Source organism: Patella vulgata, chromosome 2 (genome assembly GCF_932274485.2).
Source record: "Patella vulgata chromosome 2, xgPatVulg1.2, whole genome shotgun sequence".
NCBI lineage: Eukaryota > Metazoa > Mollusca > Gastropoda > Patellidae > Patella > Patella vulgata.
This window is the reverse complement of record NC_065880.2, coordinates 62,102,989-62,124,228: the sequence shown is the minus strand read 5'-3', so window position 1 is coordinate 62,124,228 and position 21,240 is coordinate 62,102,989. Positions and strand designations below refer to the sequence as shown.

Here is a 21,240-nt window from a genome sequence, read left to right as displayed (position 1 = left end):
GTGGTCTGACTTGGGGAAAGCCCCGTAAATTTTGGTTAGATTTGTGAAATATTTAATCCGTCTATGGATACCATTGTCCCTACAAAGTTTCAGCCATGTAATTTATGACCTAATTTTAGGGCCTACTTTAAGGTGCTGCTGTGGCTATACGCCCCAGCAGTGCCCGATCTGACCAACTGATTTTTACTCGTACGGACACCTGCTACGAATTTGGGTGTTCAAACCTTTTGTAACTGATGACCATATTATTTTGTCATTAGCTCCTGGACTATTACTGAAAGACCAAAGTAGGAGAAATTTTTGAATTAATATAAATAAACATTATTTTCAGTCTTAATGTAAAATTGGGTTTTCTCTGGGTACTCCGTTTTCCTCCCACTTCCACAGACCCCTACGCGCAAACGAATTATTGAAACAAAATTGAACCATATGTTAGTCCGGAAATGACATAGTTTGGGTCGTGTGGACGTTAAACCCCATTTCTCTATATCTCTTAATCGTCCCTGATCTCGTGTACAAAACGTTCGACGCCTGGAATTGGTCGATGTGTGATCGAGCCCCCCCCCCCCCCCCAAAAAAAAACCCCCAAAAACTCTAAATTTGTTGTTTGTGGGAACAGCACCAGAAGGGGATGCTGTTCACACTACCACCAAGATTGGTTTTGTTACACATCTCGAGTACATCCACGAAACCTATGTCCAAATGTTTACCAATGACAATATAAATCCTTCTGCGTAGTCAATTTTGTGGATTAACCCACTTCTGAGGTCAAAGGTCACATTGGTCGGTCAATCCTAAATGCAAATCTCAGTAATAGAACAAAATGAGTATCAAATTGTTCCTTGGGACCCCTAGATCAATATGAATCCTTCTGGATGGTCTATTTTTAGGATTTAACTCGCTTCTGAGTAGGCCAATGGTCGGTCACGCCCAATCCACCTTAAATGCATATTTCAGTAGATACCTTCAGTACAAGCAGAAACTGAATATCAAACTGTTCCTTGGGACAACCTATGGCAACATCGATCCTTCTGATTATTCGGTTTGGGGGGATTAACCCACTTCTGACCAGGTCAAAGGTCACCATGGGGATTCCCTGAGGCAATACGAATCCTTCCTAGTCGTCAATTTTGGGAGTAGGTCAAAATCACCTTTGATCGACCAGCCGACCAATGTAACTGTTCCTTGTGACCCCCTGGGGTAATATGAATCATTCCGAGTAGTCAACTTTGGGGATTAAGCCACTTCTGAGTAGATCAAATTTCGCCATTGGTCGGTCACGCGAAATTCACCTTAAATACATACCTCAGTATATACCTTCAGTACAAGCACTAAACATGGCCGACTGAGGCAGACGTGTCGAGGACGAGAGTTAATCTCCTTCAGTATTAGCAGTGTTTCATTTTAGATGATCTATCAAGATCAAATTAAAAACTTGACACTGATGAATTTCAACAAATTTTTTTTTCTGGTAAGTCAAATAAATTTAAAAGTGTTTCTAACGATAGTAAGTAGTAAGAAGCCTTTAATTTCATAAAATTGTAAAGTCACGTGGATCACGTGACTTTTGAGCATATAAAGATGAAAAACCTGAAAAACACGTGCAAACACAAACTTGTGAGGTCAATCGATGCAAGTTTGCTTAAACTAAACACGCACACGTAACTTGAACTGGAAAAACAAATTAAAATTGATATTTTCATCTTTGTTAATGCCGCGCCTTTCAAATGTAGAACGTCTACGTGCTATAGGTAGGCTCTATGCTGGTCAGTCTGTGGTCACTGTTGCAAGAGCCTTTAATTCTTCACGCCAGACAATAATTAATCTTAGAATGAGAGTGCTTCAAACTGGAACTATTGCCGACCGCCCAAGGGCGGGAGCGCCACGTGTGACGTCACTCCAGGAAGATCAAGCAATACGATTACGTCATCTTCGAAACAGATTTGTCACTGCAACCTCCACAAGTAGAGAGATGTTTGGTGGAAGGGTAACTGCACAAACTGTTCGAAATCGCTTGCAGGCTGCTGGTCTTCGAGCTCGGAGGCCCTATAATGGGCCAATATTGACACCTCTTCATCGCCGTAACCGACTTGTGTGGGCCACAAGACACATAAGATTTACTCAAAAACAGTGGAATTCGGTTGTCTTTAGTGACGAATCTCGATTCACTTTGAGATTTGCCGATGGCAGGGTCCGAGTGTACCGCAGACGAGGTGAATGTTACGCTCAAGTTTGCGTCAGAGAAGTTGACCGATTTGGTGGCGGCAGCGTCATGGTTTGGGGTTCTTTTTGTGCACATCGACGTTCTCCTCTTGTTGTTGTTCAAGGGAACTTAAATGCTGTCCAGTACAGGGATCATCTTCCGTTTATGCAGAGACATGGGCCTGGACTAACGTTTCAACAAGACAATGCCGGTGTCCAAGTCCTGGATTGGCCGTCGCTTAGCCCCGACCTTAATCCTATTGAACACATCTGGGACGAACTGGGTCGACATGTTCGTCAGAAAGTGAATCCACCACTGACGTTGCAGGACCTTCAACATGCCCTTGCTGAGTAGTGGCGACGTCTTCCTCGGGTAGTGTTTACTAATGTTCTGAGATCCATGAGAAGACGTTGTGTGGCAGTACGAGACGCTAGAGGAGGCCACAATCGTTACTAAACACTTTATTCCGATTGTTCTCCAAGTCTGTGAATTTCATTTTGGGGGGTACTGTGACATCACGAACGTTATCAATGTCAAGGACTTTCGGCGAGACGTATTCTTGCTTTCTGTTGATGTCAAGGTCGTCTGTGCACAACATAACACTAAAATAGTTGCCTTAAACCAAATATTAAAAATCTAGTCCCAAAAATCCCGAGTGTCAAGTTTTTAATTTTGCTGAGTATAGTTGTCCATTGAACCGTCTGTATTGTGGGTAAATACATATTTTGGCACACAAAGTCAATGCAAAAAACGTCCTGCATTGAAATTCTACTTTCAACAAATAAGAAAACGCAACATCAGAAAGGGAAAAAACTGTGGGAAACATTTTGGCAGGTTTTAGAGTAAATAGGTTTTAAGGTCGAGTTGACTTTGTACTAACTAGAAGTTTGCCCGGTACAAATTTTTATAACTGTATCCAAAATCAAAGAAATAGTGGAATGAACCGGGTTAACAGGTTGTTTACCATTGATATTGCTTTGGGTAGGATGGCTGATGTTTACCGTCATTTCAACCTGCCTCCCCTTCCCTTGAATGGCGCTCTCCACAAACAAAAGGCGATATTACTCACACAGAAGACAAACACGAGGTTTGTATTAGATTTAACTTAGCAACGGTTGGCACGGCTCACTCAGTTGTTCTTATCTGTTGGGGTTTAGGATATTGCTTTGTGAAAATGAAGACTAAAATATCCACTCTGCGAATCACCGTACTCGGGTCTGCAAATGTAGGCAAATCAGGTAAGGCATTTTGAATAGTAATAGCAACACGCTTAGGTTGTCGTTTCATCTTCTTAATTAAATCGGTAATTCCATGTCAAGTGAACCAAATTCTAACAAAATTGTCGGGTGACCCCCTCAGAATATTATGAAACAAGCGGTTGCCATGAAAGATACGCCCATATTTTACAACAGATGGGCAGAGAACAATTTAAAACGCGATTTTTCGTACAATCGGGGGTATTATACCGGATGTTACGGTCCAACATGCGTGAATATCGAAAGTTTTCGGGTGACCTCCTCAGACCATTATGAAACAAGCGTTTGTCGATATTTTGCAACAGATGGACAGAGATTTTTCGTACAATCGCGGACCATAATCCCGGATGTTATGGTCCGATATACGTCAATATCGAAAGAACCGAGATCTTAAGGATATGAACATATATTCTAAGTTTCATCAAAATCGGATAAAAATTGTGACCTCTAGAGGGTCCACAACCTTGGTATTACATGCTTATAAAACTATTTGCGTAAAGGAGAACTGCCATTTTGTCAGACAGCCTGGGTTCGATTTTCCCGAACTTCGACTTCAACCGTACTTATGGTGTAACGATAATATATTTGAACGGTTTTTAAAATCATATAAAAATTGCAACCTCTAGAGGGTCCACATTCCAAAAACGTGATTTTTCGTACAATCAGGGGCAATAATCAAGGGAGGTACGGCCCCATATGTGCCATTCTCATCAAGATCAGATAGCAATTGTGTCCACAGACAAAAGACGTGATTTTTCGTACAATCAGAGACCATAATTCATGAAGTTATGGTCGGATACTTGCCAATATCGAACTGAGATCTTTGGGATATAAACTTATATTTCAAGTTTTGTCAAAATGTGATACAATTTGTGACAAGTTGAGTGTCCACAAACACTTTGTGGAGGGACGGGCAGGGGCTACGACAATATACGTCTACATGAAACTGTGGATGTATATACAATCTGATTAAAACACAGATCGTTTCGTTTTTAACAGTTCAAAATTTCGTTACACTGGTGTCTGAAAATGATGTTATATACTCTTCAAAAAAGGTAGGGGATATTGAAATGCAGGTTGTCATATGATCAATACACGCAATAGCGCCATACACGTGGGAGGGTTTCAATGTCAAATTTGACAGTTCAAGGAAGGGTTGATGAAAACTGCCGCTTGCTGGTTTATCCTATCCATGTTTGCTTTCCTATCGGTTCTTGCATAAGATTTACTGTTTAGCGTATCTTTGCTTTAGTGTGTTACGTTTAATTTGATCAGGAGACGTATTCGTCGACGTCAACGTCAACCGACAACCCTGCAAGAATTGGCCGTGGCACTTGCAAGAGGAGTGGGTCAGATTGCTCCAAATCGCAATTGGGCGGTTGATTAGGAGCATGCCACGACGAATTGCTGAATGTCTGAGGACTGGTGGAGCAATTACTCATTATTAAGACAAAAATCAAAAACGTCCATTTTCACTTTTGACAGTGTATCTCTTTGCGAGTGAAATGGAGCCGTCAGATAAGCCGCCTATATGAATTGTTTATGTTCATTTAGGCAATTGGCCTGTTATTAACATACCTTGGTTACCTCTAATAAAAACAGCAGTGCATTTCCGCAGTTTTGTATTGTTTCTGAATATCAACTACTTTTTTAAAGAGTATATAACCCACGTTCTGGATGATTATTTATTATTATTATTGCATGTATTTTATATAGCGCTCCTTTCATGATAAACATGTTCAGATGCGCTATAGAATATATATAGATAGGGTTTATAAAAAACAAGCCAACATTGCACATTTATCTTTTGCAAAAGTATCGAGCAATCAAACTGATTATCTATGCTTAGTCTAAGCATAAAATGTTCATTATTAGACTCCGGTTTTGAAGTACCTGGTAGTGAGTGAAACTATACACTAAGTTTCATCACTCTCCATTTGTTAGAATCAAAGTTATCTTGTCCCAAAGAACCGACCAAAGAAATTGCTTAGCTCTGCTTAGCTTTAATGGGAAATATTAATCATTGAACTCAATTAAGACATTCGCCTAATGAACATCTATACCTCCATTAAAAGCAGAATTGTTATGTTATGTTATGTTGGCTAATCAAATTGCTTATCGCTACTTAGCCTAAGCAGAAAATTCTCATTGTCGAACTTAGTCAATGTATTGATATAATAAATCTATACTCAGAGTTTCATCGCTCTCACCCAATTAGAACCAAAGTTATCGTGTTCTAAAGTCTCAACCAATCAAATTGCCCATCTCTGCTCAGCGTAATAGACACCTATACCAATTTTGAACATTCTACCCCAGTAAGAAGGAAAGTTATTGTGTTCCAAAGTCTCGACCAATTAGGTTGAAGTCTATACTTTGCCTAAGCAGAAAATGCCCAGCATCGAACCCTGTTAAGGTATTGATGTAATAAAACTATACACGACGTTTCACCACTATCATTCATTTAGAATCAAAGTTGTCGAGCTCCAAAGTCTCGACCAAATCAAATTGCTTATCGCGTTGCTACCCTTTGCCGAAAATGCCCCCATAATCAAAAATAGTCATGGTATTGATGCAATGAAACTATACACCAAGTTCCACCACTCTCACTTAATTAGAACCAAAGTTCTCATGTCCCATAGTATCAACCAATCAAATTGTTTATCTCTGCTTACCCTAAGAAGAAAATGCTCATATTTGAACTCCATCTAGGCATTTGCCCAATCAACGCCAACACCAAGTTTGAACATTCTACCTCAATTCGAAGGAGAGTTATTGTGTTTCAAAGTCTCGAAAAACCAAATTGCTTATCGCTCTGCTTACCCTGAGCAGAAAACGCTTATTATCGAACTTAGTCAAGGTATTGGTGGCATAAAACTATACACCAAATTTCATCACTCTCCCTTAATTAGAACTAAAGTTATCTTATCCCAAAGAATCAACCAATCAAATTGAATATGACCGCTTACCCTAAGCAGAAAATGCTCATCTTCGAACTCCTTCAAGGCATTGACCTAATAAACACCTACACCAGGTCTGAACATTCTAGCTCAATTATACTCAGCCAAATTAAAAACTTGACCCTCGGAATTTTTGGGACTAGATTTTTAATATTTGGTTTAAGGCAACTATTTTAGTGTTATGTTGTGCACAGACGCCCTTGACATAAACAGAAAGCAAGAATACGTCTCGCCGAAAGTCCTTGACATTGATAACGTTCGTGATGTATCAGTACCCCCCAAAATGAAATTCACAGACTTGGAGAACAATCGAAAAAAAGTGTTTAGTAACGGTTGTGGCCTCCTCTAGCGTCTCGTACTGCCACACAACGTCTTCTCATGGATCTCAGAACATTAGTAAACACTACCCGAGGAAGACGTCGTCACTGCTCAGCAAGAGCATGTTGAAGGTCCTGCAACGTCAGTGGTGGATTCACTTGCTGACGTTCACCTCGTCTGCGGTACACTCGGACCCTGCCATCGGCAAATCTCAAAATGAATCGAGATTCGTCACTAAAGACAACCGAATTCCATTGTCTTTGAGTAAATCTTATGTGTCTTTTGGTCCACACAAGTCGGTTACGGCGATGAAGAGGTGTCAATATTGGTCCATTATAGGGCCTCCGAGCTCGAAGACCAGCAGCCTGCAAGCGATTTCGAACAGTTTGTGCAGTTACCCTTCCACAAAACATCTCTCTACTTGTGAAGGTTGCAGTGACAAATCTGTTTCTAAGATGACGTAATCGTATTGCTTGATCTTCCTGCAGTGACGTCAAACGTGGCGCTCCCGCCCTTGGGCGGTCGGCAATAGTTCCAGTTTGAAGCACTCTCATTCTAATGCCCCATTGACACTTTCACGCAATCGTGGTACGCTTTGGTACGCTAAAGTTCGTACCAAGACGAAAACTAATCGTAAACTATGCGTACCATTGCGTGCCATGCGTGACAGTGCCGACCCAAAACCTTGGATTTTTCAAGCTCATGCCACGCACTCCAGGACGTACAAGGGCGTACCATTATCGTAATCTATGCGCGAACTATGTGGAAACTATGCGTACCCGGTGCGTAAAAGTGTCAATAGAAATTATGTCACGCACTGTTTCTTCATAGCAACATGCTAACCGTCAACGGCTCCAAGACAGTTTGTGGTAATTCCATCTGCTACTAAAACCTTCAGCAATAGTCTTCCACTAGTCTTCTGTTCTAGGACAAACTAATACTTCTGGCTTGTAGACCTTGACGATAGCTTTACATACTTCTGGTAGAAACTTGCATATAGTGCTAAGTTCCACTCTGAAATTGTATTGGAGACATATGCATAGGAATCGCCACTGGCTAAGAAGCGGAGTGTGATTGCTAACTTCAGGTCAACTTCAAGAGGTTCTCTCATAAATGTTTTATTCTTCTTCAGGTGTGGGGTCAACTTTTCAATCATCTCTTGAAACAGTTCGGGGGTGAAACGTAGGAAGTTCCGGTAACCTCTGCGATCTTCCTTGTGTAGTTCCGACAAAAACTGGTCATAATGGCCAAAATGTTGTCTCCTTGTCAACCATTGCCTCACCCAGAGTCTGCTGACTTTTCTTTTCTTGCTGCAGGCAGACGTTCTGTCGGTGTCAGGTTTTGATTGTAGAACAATATTTCATTCACTTTCATCTTGTTCCAAAAGTAATAGACCTGCAGCTGCTGTAAGATGTACGTTGTGCAAAGTAAGCTTCCTTTTATTCAAAGTCTCCGGATGTTCATCATTTTGAAGAGTTGCCGACGGAATGAACCATATCCCAATACCTTTCCTTTATATATACTATTTCTATGAAGCGTGCCAGTGCGTGCCACAAAATGACTCACAAAATGGTCACGCATTCTTAAAACTTAGTACACTAGCGTAACCAATACCTGACAGTGCAGGAACTGGCGTACCATGGCGCAAGTGCGCGGTCACCTGCTCAAACTGTGCGCAAACTATCCGCAGATATTGCGTACTGTAACGGGACAATGCTGGACGATGCGGGACACATGAGAGACAACTTACATGGTACGAATGCGCACCAGTGCGGACAGATTTTGCAAAGGTTGGTCAGCAACGGCACGAACTATTTGATTGACAGGTGAAATATACATGATATGCGGATTCAAAATGCGTGAAAGTGTCAATGGGGCATAAGATTAATTATTGTCTGGCGTGAACAATTAATAAAGGCTCTTACAACAGTGACCACAGATTGACCAGCATAGAGCCTACCTATAGCACGTATAGGTAGGCTCTATGCTTGTCAGTCTGTGGTCACTGTTGTTGCAAGAGCCTTTAATTGTTCACGCCAGACAATAATTAATCTTAGAATGAGAGTGCTTCAAACTGGAACTATTGCCGACCGCTCAAATGCCGGTGTCCAAGTCCTGGATTGGCCGTCGCTTAGTCCAGACCTTAATCCTATTGAACACATCTGGGACGAACTGGGTCGACGTGTTCGTCAGCAAGTGAATCCACCATTGACGTTGCAGGACCTTCAACATGCTCTTGCTGAGCAGTGGCGACGTCTTCTTCGGGTAGTGTTTACTAATGTTCTGAGATCCATGAGAAGACGTTGTGTGGCAGTAAGAGACGCTAGAGGAGGCCACAGCCGTTACTAAACAGTTTATTCCGATTGTTCTCCAAGTCTGTGAATTTCATTTTGTGGGGTATTGTGACATCACGAACGTTATCAATGTCAAGGACTTTCGGCGAGACGTATTCTTGCTTTCTGTTGATGTCAAGGTCCTCTGTGCACAACATAACACTAAAATGGTTGCCTTAAACCAAATATTAAAAATCTAGTCCCAAAAATCCCGAGTGTCAAGTTTTTAATTTGGCTGAGTATATATTTATACTATTTGCATTCTAAGGGTGGCCATTTTGTCCGGCAGTTTTGGTCCCATTTTCAGATGATATTTGGATATTCAATTGAACATATATATTGACTCCAAATTAGCAGTAATTGGATTGTCTGCTTGAATTATGTCCCATTAACTTATCCAACCATAATCAACTCCCGAGGTCATCTCGCTAGCCTGCGATATTTACTGGATTAGGATCCGACCTGCTGCTCAATGCTCATTCATGATTACATCAAGAATTGAATTATCGAGACTACGTTTTTTTTATCGTACCGACTTTAGTAATAATGATCGAGGCTAGACACAAAATTCAATCGCTCAATTCTCGATGCAGAGTGGATCAATGTGACTGAAATTGTCAGCAAATTCCCTTTACACTATCTAGTTTTTTAACTGTTATAGTGAGAACTGACAGCTCTCTAGCTAATCTCACATAATGTATCTTTAATGAAGGCTTAACTTTAATAACACAACATAAATCAGAGAAGTTTTAGGAGCCAAATTTATTTTATCTAAGGTAAAAATCATTTTAATTGAGTAAGATATATGATAGGCATTATCCAATGAGGATTGTGGCACTTTGGTAATTTCAAAGTATTTTTGAAACAGTGAGTGTATGGGGATGACATTTGTAAATCTGGGCATCGCGGAACCTTTGCTATTTGGTGGATTAGTTTCAAAATTGTTAAATACTTTTAAAATTCGACAATAATTTACAGCCTAGATTAGTCATTTGAGTCACAAATATCATATGTTTGTGACAATTCTCAATAGTTTCTGTTATCCAAAATAGCTTAAAACTACGAAATTCAAGCTATTTGGTTTATCGATACACATTATTTCCATTGAAGTCTGCGAGTAAATCAAATACAAGGTCACGAATCAAATGCCAAGTTTATGGCCAACCCACCGATACATTTCGAAACGAATAATACGCAATAAACGCATTTATTTCAGCTCTTTACAACTGTACAAACATTGCTACAACGTATGAAACTCTCCCCATTGATATCGTAACCGTTATTTCAACCTGTCAACAGTTTTCCGTTTCGAAGCGTATTTGCTTACAAGCTAAGCGCGGGCGCAAGTGCAAACTGACTCTAGAAGAAATATTGACTATTCTGACCTTTTGAATCGGGGTACCCATTCCCAAGTTTTGAAACTACTATTCAAAAAATGTAGGGGATATTTGATTTTGGGGGCATAATACTAAAATATGCAAATGACTACGAAAAAAGTCACTATAGAACCTAACAGAAGAAACATTTCCAGTTACATGTGACGCCCAAACGCACCAATAGCTACCGCATGGAATGCAGGTGATGCTTGGGATCATCATGGGGGTCCAACCCAAGATTTGCACGACTCTGACTTTGAATGTTACAGTCATTGTGGCATTGAATTACAGGGTGGAAACATCAGTTTAATTGTTTTAGTGACCAGAAAACAAATTTTGATATGCGTCGGCTTACCCAAAATGAAAGGTTACGTGCCCTTGGCATGCTACAGATCGGCACAACACAGGCGGTTGTGGCGCGGACGATGAATGTTTCTCAGTCTGTCATAAGCAGGCTATGGTCCAGATACCGTGATACACAATCTGTACAGGACAGACCACGCTCAGGTCGACCAAGGGCGACAACTCAAGCCCAGGATCGATTTATCCGTACCTTGGCCTTGAGAAATCGTGTCATCACAGCAAATCAGATCAGCGCTCGTCTTCAAACAGACACTGGTGTGAGAGTGAGTGGCCAGACGATTCGGAATCGACTGCATAGGGGTCACCTTCGCGCCCGACGTCCTCGCGTGATCCCTTGTTTGAGAGATCATCACATTCAGGCAAGACGTCGTTGGTGTAGGGATCGTCAACACTGGGATAATCGACGCTGGAGCAATGTGATGTTTTCAGATGAGTCAAGGTTCACTGTTGATTTTTTGGACAGACGTAGGAGGGTGTGGCGTCGTCGAAACGAGCGCTTCCAAGACGTTAACGTCATCAGACATGATCGATTTAGGGGTGGTTCTGTTATGGTGTGGGGAGGCATCACTGTTGCTGGAAGAACGGCTTTACATGTTGTTGCAGGGCGTGTTACAGGCCAGTACTACCGGGACAACATCTTGGCAGTCCATGTTGTGCCGTTCGCACGACGTCATGGCCGTCGTTTCATCTTCCAGGATGACAACGCAAGATGTCACAGGGCCATAATCGTTACAGGTTACCTCCAACAACAGAACATCACCACATTACCTTGGCCAGCACTGAGTCCCGACCTCTCCCCCATCGAGCATGTCTGGGACATGCTTGGACAGAGGTTACGTCAACGTCAACAACGTCCTGCCAATGTCCAAGAACTTGCTGCTGCGTTGCAACAGGAATGGGACAATCTGGACCAAAATGACCTTAGACGTCTCATTAGGAGTATGCCACGTCGGATCAATGCTTGTTTGGCAAACAGAGGAGGATTTACCCGTTACTGACTTGGTTGTGATGCTGTGGTAACTTTGCTGTTTGACCCCGGGTATCATTTTACCCTTATAATGGTCAGTCTGTGCCTTACATAGTCTAACGATCATTTGGAATAAATCGATGAATGTGAACTTCATTTCATTTTGTCATTTGTTTCTTCGTCAGTTTCATTAGGTGACTTTAATAACACTTAAAAATCAAATATCCCCTACTTTTTTTGAATAGTATATAAAAATTAAGGAAAAAATATGTCCTGTAAACAACTTTGTCGGCACGAAAAACGTCAAAGTGGAAATTCGAAATAGGTTACGAATTCTCCAAACTACGGCCCACAATTTAAAAAATGTAATTCAGATTTCTGTAAGTAAAATATCGTAAAAGTCTTAGGGATTTTCCACGTTTCAGGATGGTGGGTCTTCCGGTTCGATCGACAAACTTTATATTTTGTGTGCGTATCAGTACTGTCTTCTTAGATAATACGAAAACAAAATTTCAAGGCAATCTGACCACCTTTTTTTCGATTTTTTAAAAACTTTAAGGGGAGATAAGTTAGAAAATGTCTAATGGTATCGATCAAGTTGTGTCAATCAGATCGACTTACGTTCCAAATTTCATGAAAATCATGCTAATATTAGAGAAGATGTTATGTTGGATTTTACTTCCGGGATGAGATGTCAAGGACGTAATTTTCGAAATTCCAAAATAGCAGATTTAAGGTAAATGTTTGAAGGTACTCAAAAAAAAGAATTTGTTAAATAGGTCAAATAGTCAGAAAGTTACAGCTATGCAGGTCAATTTTAATCATCAGTAAGATTCGGTGATTTCGGATTCGTAAAACGTTTTGAAAATATATTTAATCAAAATTCACCACCCATTTTTTTTGCGGAGAGGGGGGGGGGGGGGCAAAGCTTCGGAAAGATTCTATGGTTAAATTCTGAGAAATCCAATTTGCAGGAAATACATAAATAATAATATTAATATTAATAATAGATCTTTCATATTTATCGTCATGTGTCATGGATTATATCAAGATGCTTAAAAGGAAAAAAAAGAAATTAATAAAATCAGTCAAAAACTGGGTTATAGCGAGAAACATTTCACCCAGGGAAAAATATAATTTGAAAAATAAAGGCAGATAACTGAACCTTGTATTGCTAGAATCAGATTGACCTCCCGTTCCAGAAGTTTCAGACAATCGATCAAACGAGAAGAAAAAAGAGTTAGTGAGATGGGCCAAAAATTCGCTGAGTTTTCATCCGGGCAATTTGGCAAAATATCCTGTTAGATGTTACGGATTAAATCATACATATGAAAGCTTAATAACTAGATCTGCATAGCAGATATGAAAGCTTTCATATTAACTGCAAAGGGGGTTATTAGAATCTATTGAAACAATAAGTATAAATGTCATCAGGTATCTGAAAAATTACATTTACCTTATGAACAAAATGGGAAAAATACAAAACAAAAATTGTCGACTTGTGGCTACCATCCAAGGCATATTTAGAAAACCGTATATTATATACAGAGTACGCAGGACAGGAATTAGTTGTGCTTCAATGTAAACCGGCCCGTTTCTTGCCTTTAGTTTTAGAGTTAGGTGTGATTTTCAAAGGATTCAATCGGAAATCGCTGAAAATCAATTGGCTTCTTCATCTCATGACCTTAAACACTGTATAAATTTAAAGTCAATCGGATATTGAATTTAGCCTGTAGAGCGTCCACATGATTTTTTAAAGTGATCAAGGGCAATAACTCTGATGGTAATTATCGGAAATGGCAGTAAATATATCAGATATCGCTGAAAATCAATACTGTAGGCATCTTCGTGGCATGACCTTAAACACTGCGCATCAATTTAAAGTCAATCGGATATTAACTTTGGCCTCTAGAGCGTCCACAAGATATTTTGAAGTGATCAGGGGCCACAACTCTGGCAGTAAATATCAGATATCGCTGAAAATCAATCGCCTACTTCGACTCATGAACTTAACCACTGTGTATAAATTTAAAGTCAATCGGACATTAACTTTGGCCTCTAGAGCATCCACAAGATTTTTTTTAAGTGATGAAGGGCAATAACTCTGACAGTAATTATCGTAAATCGCTGAAAATCAATTGGCTTCTTCATCTCATGACCTTAAACACTGTGTATAAATTTAAAGTCAATCGGATATTGAATTTAGCCTCTAGAGCGTGCACAAGATTTTTTGAAGTGGTCAAGGACCATAATTCTGACAGTAATTATCGGAAATCGCTGAAAATCAATAGGCTTCTTCGTCTCATGACCTTAAACACTCTGTATAAATTTAAAGTAATCGGATATTAACTTCAGCCGTCCGGACTGCCGGATTTCAATGTGGGCGTAAAAAAATTAACCGATGGCATATAATATTTAATGTATGATCAAGTCAAAATAGTCGATTTCGGTTTTTGGTGTTGCGTTCATTTTAAAAAAAAATGTCTTTTACGGATAATGTATATAGTACTAATAGTTATCACATACGGAAGAGGCGATTAGATCCCTTTGCATTTGGAATTTCAAAATTAATTAAAACCAAATTTATATTCCGAAAATCGGTTGTTTATTTTTTGCTGAAACTCCTTTTTTTAATCTGATCAAAATGGGAGTAAGTCACAGAGTGTTAATGGGCGTATTGTGTCCAAATATCATAGTTTTGGGACAATCGGGGCCGGTGTCGTGGCGAAATTCCACTTTTTTCGCCCTTACAGAAGCCGTAAATGGCGGAAAAAAACGAACGACAGGAACCGTGTCAAGAACAAACGACCTGAACGAATGCAGGTATCGCCTTGAAGTTTTCAGTGCACCTAGGTACCAACGTGAAAAGTTCCTCGTCGGAATTTGGTAGTCAACGTACCTTTGGTTCCAGCGTGGAGCATGCGCGAAGTAAAAAGAAATTACGGTCGATTTTGGGATTTTGGGTATATTTCGGAGTGGTTTGGTAGTTGACGGTGGATCAGGGACTCGAAGTGATCTAACATGGCGATCATAACACAATATGATAATCACTTTGAAGAATGAGCAAATTTTCGCGACCGGGTTGATTTGGTCTGCCCAGGCAACGGTCCTGTGCTCTGATTGCCTTCAAATTTGTACAGAATGTACCTTGGGATTCTAGCTATCACATATTAAAAATAGAAGAGTGTTGGATTCCGAGAACGTTCAAAATAAATTCAAAACCCACCCCCACCGATCAAAGTTTTTTTACTTAAAAAATGGCCGTATTTTATCGAATTTTTATTATTCTTGATATCTGAGCATTTTCTCCTTTTAATATGTGATAAATATCATCGCGGCGCAGCCAACCGCTAGAAATTCCAGAGATTTGGACCACCAGAAGGATGCCTCAGCAGTCAAAAAAGGTCAAAATAGGCGATTTCGGTTTCTAGTGTCGATACATCGTTGCGGTCATTTTAAAAAATTGTCTTTTAAGGATAATGTGTATAGTACCAATACCTATCTTTGCATTTGCAATTTCAAAATTAATTAAAACCAATATTAAATTCCGAAAATCGTTTTTTTACTAAAACTCTTTTTTTTAATGGGATCAAAATGGGAGTAAAGCACAGAATCCGGGGTGGTAATGGGCGTATTGTGTCCAAATTTCATGGTTTTCGGACAATCGGTGCCGGTGTCACGGCGAAATTGACTTGAGGCCAGTGTCCTTGAAGTTGTACAGCTGCACCCGGTGACCGATATTTATTTAACGGGGAATAAGTGATAATTCATATTATAGCAGTAAATAATTAAAATATTTCATAGGGATTATAATAAGATGTATATCATGTCTGGGTATTACAGGGTTAAAACCAATATTAAATTCCGAAAACCGTTTTTTTGCTAAAACTCTTTTTTTTAATGTGATCAAAATGGGGGTAAAGCACGGAGTCCGGGGTGGTAATGGGCGTATTGTATCCAAATTTCATGGTTTTCGGACAATCGGTGCCGGTGTCACGGCGAAATTCCACTTTTTTCCCCTCATGGAAGCCGTAAATTGACTTGAGGCCAGGGTCCTTGAGGTTGTACAGCTGCACCCGGTGACCGATATTTATTTAACGGGGAATAAGTGATAATTCATATTATAGCAGTAAATAATTAAAATATTTCATAGGGATTATAATAATATGTATATCATGTCTGGGTATTACAGGGTTAAAACCAATATTATATTCCGAAAATCGTTTTTTTGCTAAAACTCTTTTTTTTTTAATGGGATCAAAATGGGGTTAAAGCACAGAGTCCGGGTGGTAATGGGCGTATTGTATCCAAATTTCATGGTTTTCGGACAATCGGTGCCGGTGTCACGGCGAAATTCCACTTTTTTCCCCTCATGGAAGCCGTAAATTGACTTGAGGCCAGGGTCCTTGAGGTTGTACAGCTGCACCCGGTGACCGATATTTATTTAACGGGGAATAAGTGATAATTCATATTATAGCAGTAAATAATTAAAATATTACATAGGGATTATAATAATATGTATATCATGTCTGGGTATTACAGGGTTAAAACCAATATTAAATTCCGAAAATCGTTTTTTCCCTAAAACTCTTTTTTTTTAATGGGATCAAAATGGGGTTAAAGCACAGAGTCCGGGGTGGTAATGGGCGTATTGTGTCCAAATTTCATGGTTTTCGGACAATCGGTGCCGGTGTCACGGCGAAATTCCACTTTTTTCCCTTCATGGAAGCCGTAAATTGACTTGAGGCCAGGGTCCTTGAGGTTGTACAGCTGCACCCGGTGACCGATATTTATTTAACGGGGAATAAGTGATAATTCATATTATAGCAGTAAATAATTAAAATATTTCATAGGGATTATAATAATATGTATATCATGTCTGGGTATTACAGGGTTAAAACCAATATTAAATTCCGAAAATCGTTTTTTTCCTAAAACTCTTTTTTTTTTAATGGGATCAAAATGGGGTTAAAGCACAGAGTCCGGGGTGGTAATGGGCGTATTGTGTCCAAATTTCATGGTTTTCGGACAATCGGTGCCGGTGTCACGGCGAAATTCCACTTTTTTCCCCTCATGGAAGCCGTAAATTGGCTTAGAAAAAAAAACGACGAAAGGCAGGTGACAAGAACAAACGACTTGAACGAATGAAGGTATCACCTTGAAATTTTCAGGGTACCTAGGTACCAACGTGAAAAGTTGCTCGCCGGAATTAAGTACTCGTGCTACCGTTGGTTCCTGTGTAGCGCATGCGCGAAATCAAAACCAGCTAAACTCGAAAACATCAAAGGAGAAATTCGAATTTTTGAAATATTCAAATACCAAACATTCGACCATGACACAGGCTATCCTGAAATGTAATAATTTCGGTAATAGGAGACACATTCTCTAAGTCACGACCAATTGTGTATGTTTTCAAGCCCATTAATGTGGATTTTTCACTATTTTTCATTTTCAATTCAAAATGTCGTCCATCAGTTGACCTAAATCAAAATTCTACTGCCTACATTTTATGGGCTTTCCTTGAAGGATTTGGAAAATATAATCCCCTTGTCTGTAAGTAAAATATCAAAAAAGCCTTAGCAATATTTCACATTTCAAGATGGTGGCACTTCCGGTTTGGGCTACAAACTCCATTTTTTGTGTACGAATCAGTAGTGTCGTAACTAGTAAAGAAATACAATTTCAAGGCAATCGGACCTTTAAAACTTTGATCCTTAATTTCATCAAGGGGAGATAATACAGAAAATTTCTAATGACATTTTTGAAGTTGTATCAGTAAGATCTACTTACATACTGAATTTCATGAAAATCGTGTAACTATTAAAGAAGTTGTCAAGTTGATTTTAACTTCCGGTTCGAAATCACATTGACGAATTTTTGAAATTCGAAAATCCGAAATTGCAGATTTGAAGTAAATGATTCAAGGTACTCAAAGAATTTTTTTGTAGTAAAATAGGTCAAAAAGTCACAAAGTTACAGCAATGTAGGTCAAATGCATTCGTTCGTAAAATTCGGTGATTTCGGATGTGTAAAACGTTTTGAAAACATGCCTATTCCAAAGCCACCTCCCATTCTTGGGGGGGTAGGTCAAAGATTCAGAAAGATCCCACGGTTAGATTCTGAGATATAAGATTTGCAGGAAAAACACACAAAAAAAAAAATAATAATAATAATAATCTTAACAGAAACAATAAGCTTTCATATGTAATACATAGGAAAGCTTAATAATAATCTTAACAGAAACAATAAGCTTTCATATGTAATACATATGAAAGCTTAATAATAATCTTAACAGAATGAATAAGCTTTCATATGTAATACAAAATCACAGCGACGAATTTTTGAAATTCGAAAATCCGAAATTGCAGATTTGAAGTAAATGATTCAAGGTACTCAAAGAATTTTTATTTAGTAAAATAGATCAAAAAGTCACAAAGTTACAGCAATGTAGGTCAAATGTATTCGTTAATAAAAGTCGGTGATTTCGGATGTGTAAAACGTTTTAAAAACATACCTATTCCAAAGCCTCACCCATTCTTGGGGGGGGGGGGGTAGGTCACAGTTTCAGAAAGATCCCACGGTTAGATTCTGAGATATAAGATTTGCAGGAAAAACACACACAAAAAAAAAAATAATAATAATAATAACTAGATCTGCATAGCAGATATCAAAGCTTTCATATAAACTGCAAAAGGGGTTATTAGAATCAATGAATCAACAATCACTTTGACGGAAGATATTCTCTCGGCTAAAAAATCTTTCTTCTCTCAGCTACGAGAGATACGTAGAATTAAAACGGCCCAGAGCCGATCGTGTTGATAAGAAGCCGCTTATTTGACATTGACACATAACCGAAGGTGAATAGGCCTACCCGTCCAGTTAATACAATGGGCAATCTCACATCGGCCCACTAAAGAGAGGCACATACTAGTCGCCTCCTACTTCCCCAAGACATTTAGTCGAAACCTTGACTCTCATACATATAAACCATTTGGTACTACATGTACATGTATTTCGTACTTATATCATATTAAACCCCTCGGCCGCCATGTTGAATCACACAGTATTTAACGTTATATATCCTAACATCTTTATGAAATCAACGACAAATCTAAACTTGGGCACTCCAACCATTTTTATTTTTACACCATTCAGTTTTTTTTAAATAAGTAATTCTATCACAAATTATAGTGAAGACTGGACCACTAAACTAGTTAGTGATCAGTTTTTCTTTGTGTTAATGCGTTCTACATTTTCAAAGCAATGATTCTTATAATGTGCAAGCCGCCATGACACCGGCGGATATTATAACTTCGATAGGCGAGAAACTTCAGGTAGCAATTGGGTTTCATCAAATCATATAATTATGCCGTACGGCTTCACCTTTATTTCAATGGGAATTGGTTTATTATATGTGCAGGGCAGTTTTAGGTCAGTTTATGTATAAATTAAGGGAGCTATACATAGGCCAGTAACCTTTTTGTAGTCATTTGACTAAAAAAAAACTTGCGGAAAGGAACTCCGTAGGACAAGCCACTACTGTGGCAGGAGTAAGGCGGAAGACATCATTAGTGGAACCATTTCTAAGTTAATCCCGAAGTGCGTTGCTATTGTAGGAATATATAAAATGGGGTTACGGTCCCGCTTTTTTGCTGTAGTTTGAGTAATGAGTTAGAGCGTATATTTTGTAGTCAAAAAATCATTGCAAATAGAAGACCTCATCCCCACCACCAACACCCTGTAATACACTAGCTAGCTTGTGTATTTCCATATTCCATTTCCGAGAGATAGATAGAGAACACGCGAAATATAAAGTGATTTTTCTTACAATCAGGGACCATAATTCATGAAGTTACGATTCGATATGCGCAAATATCGAAAGGAACCATATCTTTGGGTTATAAACATGCATGTCAAGTTTCATCAAAATCTTTCACTGTGAAAAACCGGGGCTAAGTCATCTGAAATCAAACACATTTTACAATGTAGGTTGTGAAAACAAAATGTTATGTTAAGCGTTGTTCGATGGTGGGGTGGGTGCATAAAATTCCAAATGCAAAGGGTTATTTTTCGTGCACGCCAATATGCACACAGGATTTCGATTTTTCGTCCTACCCAAAAAACTGCACGCAAAGTTAGTTGTCGGGCCTTCGGTCCAGAACCACGGACAAAGAAAGAGAACGGGGACCTCTGTTTTGCATACCATCCAAGCGACTAGGCACTAATCCTTGTACCATGGACGAGGGGACGGGCGTTTTTCGTCCCATCGAACTGACCAGACACAGATCCTTACTAGGCCTTCCATATTTCCCTACTGCCAACGGGGAACCACTTTGACCTCGGGTTTTCGTACCATTCGAACGACTAGACACTAATCCTTGCAAGGCCTTCCGTTCTGCACAAATGAGCAACGCTAGCCTCGTTTTGTCGTAACATACAAACGACTAGACAATGTTTCATAATTTAGTCATGTTCGCGTGGGTGTTGTTGGCAGCAGAATTGATATGTACATGATAGTGACACGAGGAGGAGGAGGAGGAGGGGGGGGGGGGCGGGGTGTACACAAATCACACAAATCAGAGCTTTGTAATACACGCATATACTTGATATACTAAATACACAAATGGCTGAATTTCGAGACATTTCTGGCACTCTTTTTTTTAAATGAAATCATTCCAGGGCTTTTATTGACTGAAAATGTAGAGTTGGTCCCATGCACTTGAGGCCAGGGTCCTTGACCGATATTTATTTAACGGGGAATAAGTGATAATTCATATTATAACAGTAAATAATTAAAATATCCCATAGGGATTATAATAATATGTATATCATGTAGGTGTGCATATCTGATATGCTGGGTATTACAGGGTTAAAATTGTGACCTCTGTATCCTTGCATTTAGTTTTAGAGTTAGGAGTGCTAAAATTGAGAGAGCGAAATGGGGTTGATCGACCACTCGACACAAACTAGGTCATTTCGGGACTAACGTATGGTTCAATTTTATTTCAATAATTCGCTTGCACGTAGGGGTCTAGCAGCGGGAGGAAACCGGGTGATCCTGAAAAAACACACAGGTTGGACGGGCGACCTACTCCTTGTCACGTACGGAAAGATGCCCCAGCAGTCAAAATAGGTCAAAAAAGACGATTTCGGTTTCTAGTGTCGAAACATCGTTGCGGTCATTTTAAAAAATTGTCTTTTAAAGATAATGTGTATAGTACTAATACCTATCACATACGGAAGAGGCGATAACATCTCTTTGCATTTGCAATTTCAAAATTAATTAAAACCAATATTAAATTCCGAAAATCGTTTTTTTGCTAAAACTCTTTTGTTTTTTAATGTGATCAAAATGGGGGTAACGCACGGAGTCCGGGGTGGTAATGGGCGTATTGTGTCCAAATTTCATGGTTTTCGGACAATCGGTGCCGGTGTTACGGCGAAATTCCACTTTTTTCCCCTCATGG

At 39.4% G+C, this 21,240-nt stretch overlaps 1 long non-coding RNA gene across 1 annotated transcript in view; it reads left to right on the top strand.

Annotated features, from left to right (window-relative positions):
- Positions 1-3,296: 3,296 nt before the first annotated feature.
- LOC126811257 (uncharacterized) overlaps positions 3,297-21,240 on the top strand; it is a 76,916-nt gene continuing 58,972 nt past the window's right edge. Inside the window, exon 1 of the long non-coding RNA XR_007675464.2 lies at positions 3,297-3,441. This is a non-coding gene — a long non-coding RNA (uncharacterized LOC126811257). The remainder of the gene's footprint in view (positions 3,442-21,240) is intronic.